General features: G+C 46.6%; 2 non-coding genes across 2 annotated transcripts; both read right to left on the bottom strand.

Moving 5' to 3' along the window:
* Positions 1 to 4,014: 4,014 nt before the first annotated feature.
* Trnam-cau (transfer RNA methionine (anticodon CAU)) lies at positions 4,015 to 4,086 on the bottom strand. Its single transcript has one exon. It is a non-coding gene; the product is annotated as a tRNA-Met (tRNA).
* Positions 4,087 to 4,403: 317 nt separating this feature from the next.
* On the bottom strand, positions 4,404 to 4,474 carry Trnag-gcc (transfer RNA glycine (anticodon GCC)). Its single transcript has one exon. It is a non-coding gene; the product is annotated as a tRNA-Gly (tRNA).
* Between the last annotated feature and the right edge of the window lie 3,639 nt (positions 4,475 to 8,113).

Genomic DNA, 8,113 nt, shown 5'->3' with positions numbered 1-8,113 from the left:
ACTTCACATACATCATAGCATCTCTTAGCAAATCATCACACACCGCAGGAAAAATCATAAAACAACTCTAAAACATGATTAGCACATTCACTGGGGGGAACTAGTTGGGTAGGGGTGATTGGTTAGTACAAGAGGGGGATTCCTTTGAACTGATTGGTTTAGGCCAAGAGGGGAGTACTGCTGAACTACATGGTTTCCCAACACGTTATCCACCACCATAAACTACTGGGGGTCATCTGGCATCCCAGGTATTTCCCTGTCTCATGCTGATTGGTGTTTGCTAGGGGGTTGCTATGTATCCCCACCTAGCCTGACTGAGTCAGGAACACCTGGTGCTGCAGATCTCTCCTGTTATTTGTAGATAAACAACTTAGCAGGGTGGGAATGTGCTTAGGAGTGCTCTGTGGGTCTTTCCAAGGACAAAGGTCACGTCCCTTCCTTGGACAGCTCTGAGGTAGAGGCTGGTTTTTCGGGAGGGGTGTTATATTTTGTCCTTGGTAAGCTGAGCTATATTTCTGCTTCCTGGTGCCATGTCCAGAACTTCTTTCCTTCTCTACACTCCTCTGCCTTGATGATCTGCCTCACCTCTAGGCTCAGTGAGATGGGGTTGGCTGTCTATGAACTGAGACCTCTGAAACCATGAGTCCCAAATAACCTTTTTCTTTTATAAAATTATTCTTTTTGGTCACAGAGGCAAAAACAAAACAAACAAACAAAAAAACACCTAGGGGCAGGATGATTGTGTGACCCAGCTGAAGTTTTTCCACGGTGACCTGGCCAATGTAAACTTGGAAACCTCAATGATTTGCACATTTTCTTTTCCTTTTTCTCGTTAACATGGTTGTTCTTATGTTCTGTTTGCTCTCTTGCCTTCTTTGCAGGTAGACTTTCTTTTTCAAATGTTTGTTAGTCCTGCTTTGACAGCTTCTACTGCCTCACTGTGTCCAAACATCCTGTTAAAACTCCTGTGTTAATTCAGCAAGGTTGACAACACTGTGCCACAAGCTGGGTGGCTTGAACAGCAGTTATTTTCTTGCAGTTCAAGAGGATGGAATTTCAAGATCCGGGTGTGGGTAGATTCAGTTTCCTCTGAGGCCTCTCCCTGGCTTGCAGAAGGCTCCCTCTGGTTGTGCTCTCTTGGACTTTTCTCTACACATTTTCATTTGTATCTCCTGGGTCCTATCAGGTTAGGCTTCCCCTCCCTTATGACCTCATTTAACCCTGATTACCTCTGTAATGAAAGAGGGTTTTTGTGCTGGGGATAGAACCCCAGACCTCAAGCATGCTAGGCAAATGCTTTACTCTTGAGCTACACCCTTAGCCCATTAATTACCTCTTTAATGCAGGGTCTCGCACCACAGGCAGTCAGGAGCCATTTTCTTTGAGTGTATACAGAAGTGAACTGAAGTAAAAATTAAAATTCTCAGCCGCTGACAGCAAGAGGTGGAAATAGTGGAGGGTGTGGGCATTGCTGCATTTGGCTTTTATTTTTAATTGACAAATCAGTTGTGTATGTTCATGGTGTGCAATGGATGTTCTGATATATGTGTACAATGTGTAATGATTAGCAAATCTGTCACCACTCACCTCTGTCTCACTGTGATATAGTCCCCTCTGCCTGAATTCCTTTGGTACTCTCTCTAGAACTCCCTGCCATTTCTTTGTGATTGATGCCTTCTTTTTTGTCTTACTGCTTCCTACAGTCTATTGAAATAAAGTACAGGATCTCTCAGATTAGGCTTAAATCAGCTATCTAATGAAATCTAACGAGTCACTGATTTAGTCTTTTTTTTTTTTTCTGTGAGAGGTAGGAAGAACCAGTTGTTTTTGTCTAGTTTAAAGAAACATTTTGAGTGGGAAAAGATGTCAACTTGCATCTTATAGGGCAACACTTTTTTTTTTTTTTTTAGAAGCAAGACTAATAGACTAAAAGTCAATGACAGACTTTTAGCTTGTTATGTTTGTTTTTTGCTATTTTGAGATAGGGTCTCACTATGTCGCCCAGGCATTCCTCAAACTCCTGGGCTCAAATCATCCTCCTGCCTCAGCCTCTTGCGTAGCTGGGACCACAGGCAGGACTTTCATGGGTCATGAAAGTCTTCAGAAGTCTGTGGCCTTTGAAAATCCTTCACCTGAAATATTAGCAGTGGGGTCTATTTTCTGTCCCTCTGCAGCTGTGAGGAAGTCTCTCAGCAGTAGGAGGCCTGTGTTTTCAAGGTGAGATGTTCAAGAGTCAACTTAGTGCTTAGATAAAAACAGACTTCAGCTGAACACTGGGATGGAGAAGTAATAGGGAAGAAGAGGACTACTAATAAAAGGGTCTGAGTCATCACTTAGTTACAAGTGGACAGAGGAGACTCTAGGTAGGTACACTGCCGTGGCGGGCAGAGCCTCCAGGAATGAGCTAATCCATGGGGTTTGCATCTTTGATTGTCCTTGATTTATTAGACTATTTTACAGCTCAATAGAGGGAGAATTTAAGTTGTAAAAACAATTGATAAAATACCAAATTATTCCAGGTGGAGAGTGTAGAAAGGAAACAAGGCAGACATGGAGTCTCAGTTCCCATTTCTCCTCCAAAACTCACAGAAACATGCAGTTCTCAGTTGGGAGCGTATCAGGCCGCCCTAGGAAATTCTGAGATTGGGAAATCTCCATAGTTGGCATTTCCAATACAAAGTGGGCAACTGAAGACTACACTTTGAGGAAGCAGAGGCTCGAGTTCTGTCTTCCAACCTGCTGCTTGAAAATCCACTTTCTGTATGATTTACTGGTCTGGTCTTCCTGATCCCCTTCACCTCAATTAAAAGTGATCTCTAGAATGTCTTCCAGCATGAGTCTCCTCCCTGTGGGTCAGTGAAACTATCACAACAGACGCAACTAAGATGACATTTGTTTCAGTCTTTGGAAGAGTGCTATACGAAGAGAATGTGCTTTGAGGCCTGTGGGCTGGCTCTTTTCAAAATGGTACATTTATACAACTGTACCCTTTTCATTTCCATGCTTACCAGTAGGAAACTGCATAGAGCCAAGAACTAGTCCTTGTAGGAATTAGGAGGTAACAGAGTTCCCTACATTAAAATAGTATTCTTTATGTAGTCACAATGTCTTAGAAAAAACTAAAAATCCATTACTTGAATAGATCCCATGAATAAATAGGAAATAATGGTTTATCTCGATTGGCAATTATTGCAGGCAAATTACATGTGTCTTTGGAGATCTATGAGATTAAAAATCTTGTCACAGGGAAGTGTTTTCAAATTCAAGACAGATGGCAATTGTATTGCCATATGTCCATATTTAGGCCAGACTGAAAATGGAGTGGGACAGATAAACATCAATGATACAGTTGCCCTAAGAAAGTGGATACAGGACTGGGGATGGAGTTGAACAGTACTTACATATTATGAATGGTTGCTTTTCTTCATTAAAGTATAAAATAGATTTGTAGTCAATATCATGATATTAAATAATAGATTAATTCTGTGTGGTCCTTTTTGTATTCTTCCATAGTTTTTTAAAAAGTAAAAGACAGTGAAGGATAACGTTGAATACGGGTGTTCAATGAATTAGACATTGTGGTCTTTAACTAATATTAAACAAAACAGAACCTAAGATGTGCCAGGTGGCACCAGACTTTGTTCTAAGTACAATGAAAAACTACAGTGTTAAGACACAAAGATCTCTGTCCTGGTGAATTGACTTCCCATGGGGGAGAAAATACTAAGAGAGTAAACAAAATACAGTATATTAATAAATGCCGAGGAGGAACACGGCAGGGATTGTTGGGAGAGCCATTTTACATAAAGCTATTTCCTTTCAAGTGAAGTGGCAGGAATTTACTTCTGGCTCACAGTATGATAGGAGCAGAGATAGAAATATTCCCAGTGATGGGTTAATATTAATTTATCGCCTCGCATGTCTTAACCGAAGTCTGCTTTCTGAAACGTGTATTAAAATCTTAGAAGAATTTTTGGGTGAAAATATCCTTGAAAAGGCAAGACAAAAAAAAGTTAGCAGAGGATGGTTTCGATCCATCGACCTCTGGGTTATGGGCCCAGCACGCTTCCGCTGCGCCACTCTGCTGCTTGGCCCCGGCCTGAGATAATAGCACCTTTATTATTTCCACAGAAGGGCGCCCCGCCCCGCCCCGCCCCGCCCCGCCCCACCCCACCTTCAGCTTCTTGCAAGCGAATTGTTTGTCCTGGTTCATTCCTAAATAAAAGGATCCAGAGGGCAACTGGCTGGAAACATCCCAGAGGAGAGCAGCTTGATGTTCCCGCAGGAAACTAGTCCTTCTGCATGCAGCCTGCTGGCTTCGTTCTCCGTGAAGAAGCGAAGTGCGCCAGCTCCTAGTGGGGAAGCAGTGGCGAGAAGGTTAAAAAGCACAAAAGACACTAGTCTGCATTGGCCGGGAATCGAACCCGGGCCTCCCGCGTGGCAGGCGAGAATTCTACCACTGAACCACCAATGCTTGGCCGGCGTCTTCCTCTCATGGTACTGAGAATGTTTGCTTTGCCTCCTTTTCTTTTTCTTTTTTAAATCAAACTGTTGACATATTTTCCTTTCAAAAAAGTAAGCTTCAGTAATTTCACTTTTACTAACAGAGCTTCAGCGGCCCTTCTTTCTTTTTTCTCAGGGAAATCCCACTCACTATGAATTGAAAGCCTCAGGCAGCGACATAGGTGGACTCTCGGGGCTGGACCGGGTGGAGGCGGATCGGTGGGGGAACTTGCGGTGCCTTGAGGCTCGCGCGGGGTCACGGGGCCGTGAGGGGCGGGGTCGTTAGGGTCAAGGGGGTGCCGTGCGCGTCGGGGCCCTGAGGGTCGTGGGGGGCTGCGCGTCGGGGTCCTGAGGGTGGTGGGGGGTTGCGCGTCGGGGTCCTGAGGGTCGTGGGGGGCTGCGCGTCGGGGTCCTGAGGGCCGTGGGGGGCTGCGCGTCGGGGTCCTGAGGGCCGTGGGGGCCGTGCTGCTCCTGACCCGGCTGGCTCGCTGCGCCCCGCGGTCCCGGGCGCTCCTGGACTCGGAGGCGCCCTCCGACGAGCGTCGCTGGCTCCGGAGCCGAGGGCGCCCGGACACCCCCGCGCGGACTCCGGGGTCTGGAACTAGAAGCGCCGCGGCAGAGGAGCCCTGGACGCTCCTTCAGGCACAGGGAGAGCCAGGGCTCTAAGGGACCCTTTGGCGAAGAGGTGCAATCGCGAGGCGCGGAGGTGAGGCGGTGCGCGGGGTAGGAGAGCTGGAATAGCACCGGAGGCGGTCGGAGCGCGCGCGGAGGCCCTGTGCCCGTGTGCCCGAGTGCCGAGTGCCCGAGTGCCCGAGTGCCCGAGTGCCGAGTGCCCGAGTGCCCGAGTGCCGAGTGCCGAGTGCCCGAGTGCCGAGTGCCGAGTGCCCGAGTGCCCGAGTGCCCGAGTGCGGGCGGCTCTGGAAAAGACGGGAATTCTGACGTGCGGTCGAGGCTGTGCTTGCGGTTTACAGAGGCGCCGAGACGTCGCGCGGCAGCGGTGTCTGTGCGGCCACCTCCCGCCAGAGTTCCACTGCGGCCGAGCACAACTCCGCTCCCAAAGGAAAAAGGGGCGGGGAAATTCCCCAGAACTTTTAGAGTTTCAAAAACTATTGGGAGACGAAGGAAAATAACATCCCGTTGCCTTTTATGAAAGTAACCAGAAAAATCCTCAACCAAATGGTGGGGGAAAAGCCCAGCAGTTTCAAAATTAAAAACGTGCTTAGTGAAAAGCGCTGTTTAGAGAATGTAGAGACAAGGCACAGACAGGAAGTGTAAATAGCCTACCTGACGAAGGATGTCAGCCAAAATATGTTTAAAAAGATGACTCAGATTAGGAAGAGGTTACTTCAGAGGATCCTTGGGACAGGGAGAGAGACCGGTGCGGCGGGGAGAACACCCTAGTTTTGGAAGCGTCCAATAAAAAACAAGTCTCAGCTTGGAAGCAGATTCAATTCACAATTCCTGGTCCCAGGGAGAAAGGGACTGTGTCCATAGGAAGGGGGACTAGTGCAGCAACGGCATTTTGTGCCAGGTCTTCCTCTGACTTCTCCAACCCTCATCCTTCCTCCCTGACTGAAGCCACAGAGGCCCCTGTTCTGTGGTAAGACCTGACTGCATGGCTCCCTCTACTGGTCAGTCGGAACAAAGTGCTTGCTACCTACACTTTGGTTAACTGTCTTTCCTTCAGGTACTGAACTCTGGCTTCTCTTGTCCTGAGCCATTACACAGTCCCTCCGAGGCTAGCAAAACAGTCTCTGATCTAGGAGTTGATCGTGTCATCCTTTCATTTAAATTCCTCACACGTGGTTCTTTCTAGCAGGGGCAACAAAGGAGATGACCCCTCTCCTGTCCATCATAGAACACATAGGCTGACATGTCCATAGGCAGGTTTATAAGAGAAAGTAACAAAGTTATCTGATATAGGTTTTAATTGTCATGGGAACTTTCAGAACTATTCTGAAAGTCCTAGGCTGAATTATTTTTGGATAAAGCATGGACCGCCATGTAGAAATGTGATTGTACAAAGAAAAGGTATGAGCTGATAGGAGCAAACTGAAGGGGAAACCCAACAAGGCCTGACATATAGTCCAGCAAGGTGTTGGGCTGAGCTTCAAATAAAACCGATGTAAGACAGCAATGAAAAAACCAGTGAAGTTACATGTGCATATAGAGAAGTCCTGCACAGAAAGAAGCCTCCCAGGACAAAAGGGCAAGTGTCGAAAAATTCTCTGACTTCTCCTACTCTTCCTTACTTCCCTGTAGCTTAATTTTGGATGTCACATGGCTTAGTAGTGTGCACCAGTAGCATTGCTGACACCTAACCATGGGGTCACAATAGTAGTGGTCACTTTTTTATTATTTTAAGAAATGTGGAGGCCACTTCATCCATGGCCCCTCCACCTGGACCTTCACAACTGTCTGATGACAGCCTTCTGACACCAGAGGGCGGAAAGCTCCTCCCTCGAGCATGCGGAGGCCACCATCATCTGAATTTGTGGCTTATGAAGATCCATGTTCGATTCAGCAGGCGCAACCCCCAGATACTTCACTTTCTCTGCCTCCAGTCTGTCCCCATGCCTCAGACCACTGGCTTCTTTGTCCTACAAATGCCCCTGAATCATATCCTCATGGAAGCCGATTTGACTTGGGGCTCCCATCTCCCTACACCTGGTAAATAATCCATTTCTCATCTGCAGAACCCATTGGTTTAATGGTTGGCACCCTGCTCTGCCTGGGAAGCTGTCCTCTTTGGGTAGCAAAGACCCATGATTGACACTCATATAGCACCCAGAGCTACAGATAGGAAAGGGGAATCAGGTGGGGGTGGAGACCAACTGGAGGAGGATGAAGGGAGGAAATGCACAGTGACTGAGGGTTGACTTATGCAGAAGACTGTCCCAGGTAACAAAAGTGGCTGGAACAACCTGCCTCCTGACAGGTATGTTTGCTAATGTATGTTTTCTCTGCAAAAGGGCAGCTTTTCAGAGCTCCTCCTGAATCTGCCGTCTGTTAAAACATGCCACAGGAGTGTATTTTGAGATAGCACACCAGACTTCTGCAGTCATCTTTTGGGGAAGTGTGTCCTAAGCATCCACATTGGCAGACTGTACAGCTATAGGAAAGAATGAAATCCTGTCTATTGGAGATCATGTGTCAAGTATGCTAAGCCAGGCACAGAAGGACAAGTACTGCACATCTCTTAGTGGAACAAGAACAAGTCCATCTCACAGGAGTCGAGAGTCGAGTGGGGGAATCAGAATATAGAGAGAATGGAGAAGCTGATCAGTGGGCCCAAGTCAGATGGGGCCAGAGGCTCTGTTGTGATGCTGCACAATAGGATGACTATGGATGACAATTATACCCTGCACATTTCACAGAGTGGGAAGACAGTTCTTTGATTGTGACAAATGCTTGAAGAGATATGTTTAACCTGATTTAAACACTACCCAATATATGCATGTATCAAAACACCACATGATAGGCCATTAACGTGCACATTTTATATTTTATCTAATCAGTTTAAATAAACTTAATTTATAAAAATAAAAGAATGAAGTCTATATCTTGTAGACAGTGTATACTGGGTTTGTTTTTATACAATCTGGATCCC

Source organism: Marmota monax, unplaced genomic scaffold (genome assembly GCF_021218885.2).
Source record: "Marmota monax isolate L192 unplaced genomic scaffold, Marmota_monax_Labrador192_F-V1.1 WCK01_AAM20220418_F8-fsc00141, whole genome shotgun sequence".
NCBI lineage: Eukaryota > Metazoa > Chordata > Mammalia > Rodentia > Sciuridae > Marmota > Marmota monax.
The sequence above is the reverse complement of the archived record's forward strand: the minus strand, read 5'-3'. Positions and strand labels throughout refer to the sequence as shown.